A 5,483-nucleotide genomic window follows, 5' to 3' on the forward strand; every position below is an offset into this window, starting at 1 on the left:
AGCTTGGTTAATGATAGACGAGTGTTGTCGTCTCGCTAACGCTGAATAACAGTATGTCTCTCTCCTATATAATATTACTACAAGAGTTCATAACTCTGAGTAATTTGAGGGAGAGACTAAGACAGGCTATTCCTGATATCTGATCATATTAACATTAAAAAAAACCTCTTTTGTCAATCAAATATTTGGAAATTGAAATTAAAACGCCCTGAGTCAGTCGATTAACAATATTATGAACTAACACATATTTCCAATTTGATTATGGCAAATAGCGCCAATAGCGGAAGATTAGAAAAAAAATGCACCAACAGCAGTAGAGTAGAAAAAATGGATTCCGCTATTCGTGAACAACACAAAGTAAAACAATGATGGTTGATTTTTGTAATTTGAAAATATGCAATCGTCATAACCATAATCTGGCCGAAGATTTGACAGCCATGTTGTTTTTTTCTTTAGTAATCTATTATAGACCATAAGGTTCCATGATTAAGCTGTGAAAATCATGCAAATGGATAGACAAGCAAACTTAAATATCATGCCTTAAAAACATTACAACACAGAATTTATCCGCTGTAACATTCTTGTTTTTATGGCTTGTGTATGGTTTTATGGCTTCACATCGGTTTTCTGTCGAAAATTGTAAAAAAAATAGACATGTATATAGTAAGTATACAAGTTATATTGCTAAATGTCTCCACTGTAAACCAAATTTCTTTTCAACGCGATCTGCTTTCGAGAGCGTCGCCGTCAAAATAAATTTGCGAAACGTTATTTCCGGAAAAATTATATCTACCTTAATTATAATGAGGTATTTCAAGTGATTACATCCGCGAAAGTTAATCTCGGGTTTGACAATTAGTTAATAAAAAAATCATTCAAAGGCACATATTATGACTTCTATAATGCTTTTATACATAAGTTACATTACAACATTTTCACATCGTGAAATGTCATAATTTTATGCTTTATTTATGAATGAACCGAGGCCACATTTTAATAAAATACCTGTTGTTTCTTACTCTAGGCAAAGAGTGTAACTCGAAAAATATCAATACGTTTAAATTGTAACATTACAATTTGGATGTGTTGTATGATTTAGAATGTAGCTGATCTTATTGTTTATTCCGGCTAGGTATTATAATATAAAACGTATGGTTAGTGACCGCGGTGGCAGAGTGACTTCAATGTCAAGATATATTGCCCTCCATCTCTAAGTCGCGAGTTCGAATCTCATGTGCGGCAGATGCTGGGTATTGACCGCTAGTTTAGAGGTTTTTTCTCCGAGAACTAAACCTTTCCTTTACCATTTTAAACTTGTAACTCCTTAAATTGCCATGGATATATATAGGTCGTCAATTTTACCAAAGAAAATATACTTCACTACAGTATTAAACAAAATTATGAATGAAATGCCCTAACCCCCCAAAAAAAGAAAAAGAAAAGAAAAAAGATAATCAGTTTATATCGAATTCTGATGTATATAGTGATACAATAGACACTCATGTACAGTAGTGTGCGTATTGAAACGGTCCTCGAACAATAGCAATAGGGCAAATCATGTACAATACCCCACTGCTATCTTCCGGGTTGGTATCTAACGCTAAATAGTCGTCAGGGGCAAGGTACAAGTGTAAATACATAATTATATTCCCAAATTATCTACTATCTAAAAAAATCATATTATTGGCAGGATCTACCCAGTAAGTAGAATATAATAAGAATTGTTAATTAGCTGGTGGTAATACCGTGAGCAAGAACTGTAGTAGACGTCCCTGTGTGTTGTCCGTTAATGGTGAGTAACAAAGTGACATTATGTCTCTTTCAGATCAACATATAACTACAAGAGTTCATAACGTTGAGTCAGTGGATTGCCAATACATTAAATAAAGCTTGTTATTTTTCCTCAATAATCTATTTAAAACATTAAATAGTGTGATAAATTAAACTCTGAAAATCATTCAGATGAACAGACAAGAGTTGTATTATGCATAATGGACATCGGTGACAAAACAGAATGTATGCACTTAAACATTCTTGTTTGTATGCCTTAATGTAAGTTATGATGGAAAAATCCGCTAAAAATCATTTTGCAATTATAATTATACATTACAATAACACAAATGTGAAATGAAAGTGTGGACTACAACTTGGCTTCATAGTTAGACCTTATGTATAATATCGTTCAAAATATTTTAATGGTTTTTTTTTTTTTGTCAGCACTTATAAATTGATACAAAATTCGAAAAAAAATAGTTTGATAAAAAATCTATTTATCTAATCGATGTATTTATTGTCATATCGCAAATATCGCAATTAATAATATATATGTTTTGTATTTCACACATTTTTTATAATTATTGTTTTCATATGTAAAAGTTTTCAGTGATGTGAATATATATAAGTTACATAAATGAATTTAATGGCATAAATTTCAAGTCACGCCAAATATTGTTTTACAATGAAACAAAAAAGATAACATCGATTGAGAATTTTTTTCACAATATATGTGGTGTCTAAATTTAAGCACAATGCATCCATGCAATTCTATTGTACAAAAGATAAACTCTAATAAGTTATAATGACGCATACAATATATGGTTGTTGATAACAGCGTATTGTGCAATGTGCGATATTTAAGGTTACTGATTATTTGAAAACTGTGAAGATTTCATAAAGAGAATAAATTACACAAATAATCAAATTAAACATGCATGCTATATTCGTGCAAATAGCGGTTGAATATATTACATGTAAAAAGCGATAATTAAGATTTACATTTAGTATATATCTATATTTTTACAAAAAAAATATCGAAATACTTCTTCTTTTGGATATTACATATCCTTTAATATAAGACATGTCACTGGATATGTGAATTAAGATTTTGACCATTTTTTTTCAAACAATAGTAATGTTTTAATCTCTGAGTTTGTCCATATCTTTAACATTTAAATCGTATTCAACCGGACCAACAACTAAAATATTCAATTGATCTTTTTTTTTTTCCGAAGAGAGTGTAAATACAAATTTCACATAATACCAACAGCATTTATACATAGAATGGAACTCCCTTAATCTATTACGTATATTACTGTTATAGCTACAATCTAACAAAATATGAATTAGAATATCGGTGTAAAACTTGCCGTATTTGTGACATTATTTTGTACAATCACTGGACAAATTCGAGACAATAATATTCATTACATATAAAACAAATTTTCTGCTATGTTGGTATTTCATTGAAGTATGCATATGTGTATGTTGTTCTAATTGCTCATGAATAACTTTAAATCTCTAATAGGCCGTCGCTCTGTATTCTCTTTCTCCACTCTTTTTGTTCTTTCCGCATAACTGAATTCTGAAGTAATTTTTTTCCATTGTGACTTAGACGGAAAATTACTTGTAACAATGAATGTTCTAATTACATTAGTCAGCTCATATTTATTTGTAACTCCCATAATGTCATCTACAATGCCACAATTACTTCCAACAGTTGCACTTAAAAATATACGCATAAAACTTATATTTAAAATATTCTAAATGATTAACTTATCTTTTTTCTAAGCGACATAGTCTACCATAGAACAATAATGTCTTTATATTTATAGCTCCCTCTATGAAGGCCCCATTCATTAAACCTAAACATAGATCGGTAGGAGTTCTGTTATTGAAATCTTGAGTATATAACTTTAGCAGTGAATCTGTGTGATCTTTCTAACCTTAAATTTTATGATTTAACAAAGAATCCAGATTTCACACTGGATTTAATGCGCTAGAATGTGCACCGCTCCCAAATGAAACACACTGTACCACTTAGAGCGCTCGTATGAGTTAAATTTATAGTTTAACAAAACACCTGCATCTACTACAATGTTCAATTTCCGGTATTGCTATATTGTATAGGTTAAAACATTGTCTGAGATTTACTTTTACTGTGCTTACTGAAACACTATGAGATGAGAACAAAATTCTCTATTTATTCCTGTATAATGTTACACATAATACTCATATACGGTACATCATTACGTTTATTACTAATGAGACATATATCCTCGTCTTGGGTAGGCATATTAACTTTGGTTGGGCCGCGGTGGCCGAGTGGTTAAGATGTCCCGACATATTACCACAAGCCCTCCACCTCTGGGAAGCGGGTTCGAATGCCCATGTGGGGCAGTTGCCAGGTACTGACCGTTGGCCGGTGGTTTTTCTCCGGGTACTCCGGCTTTCCTCCACCAACAAACCTGGCACGTCCTTACATGACCCTGGCTGTTAATAGGACGTAAAAAATAAACAAACAAACAAACAAATAACTTTGGTAAAAAAAAATCACTTAATATCGATCCTTTCCCACAATATTAACATCTCTCAATAATTGATTAATAAATACCAGATACATTTTCGCGGAGAGCGCACTCCCTTGTAGTATACTTCTGTCCATATGTATATAAATTAATTTTCTCGTTGTTGCTGGCTTTCTAATTGGCCTATTCATTTTTTTCATTCCACGATGAAAAAAACAAATCCGAGAATGGCGCGGAAACCCGACGTTATCGTGACGTCACAATAGAAACATCGACGTTGCGTATTGATTTGGAAAAAATAAATCCCTTGGAAAAAATCAATGGAATCGTACGTGTAAACGTATTTCATTTGATAAAGTAGCCTGGAAAATTAATTATAAAGCATTGAAGTCACTATTTTTTAATTTCATCGGGTCATGAAAATAAATTTTGTTTTCAAACTTTTGTGAGAATCCGCTACGCAGATTCACACAGTTTGCAAACAAAATTTCTCTCATACCCCGATGAAATTAAAAAAATAGTGACTTTAATGCTTAAATATCTAGACTCCATACTATTAAATACAACAGTAACTTCTTACACCGGTACATGTATATATATATCTCAGTATTTCCCATACTGAAAACAAAAATATCCCCGTTTTAGATTACATTGATTGATATTTTTTTTCACAATACATGAGGGTGCCTAAATTTAAGCACAATGTATCCATGCAGTTCGATTGTGAATAAGATAAAACTCTAATAAGTTATAATGACGCATACAGTATATGGCTGTTGATAACGGCGTAATTGTGCAGTGTCTATACAGGTTTACCGATTATTTTTATAATTTTTTGTCCATCCAATTGACACAAAAATTATTCACGGAGATTAATAGAATCTTACATAGGGTCTGTGAAGTGGACAGGGATATCTCAACCCGAGTGAAAGATTTTTGCCGGTCAACCTGAGGCGTGTTGCGATCGCCGTTTTTATCATGAAATGAAGTAGCGCTATTTACACGCATGAATGCATTCGCGCTATTTACAAGTTAGGTCACAGGTCAACAGTTTTGTATTGATTCTACTTTATATGCACATGTATGCAAAGCCTGTCTGTAAATGGTTATGTGTACGAACAATAAGATGTAAAACTGATATTGCAAACGATATGTGTGATTTTACCTGTGTATTAACCA

Source organism: Argopecten irradians, chromosome 14 (assembly GCF_041381155.1).
Source record: "Argopecten irradians isolate NY chromosome 14, Ai_NY, whole genome shotgun sequence".
Lineage (NCBI taxonomy): Eukaryota > Metazoa > Mollusca > Bivalvia > Pectinida > Pectinidae > Argopecten > Argopecten irradians.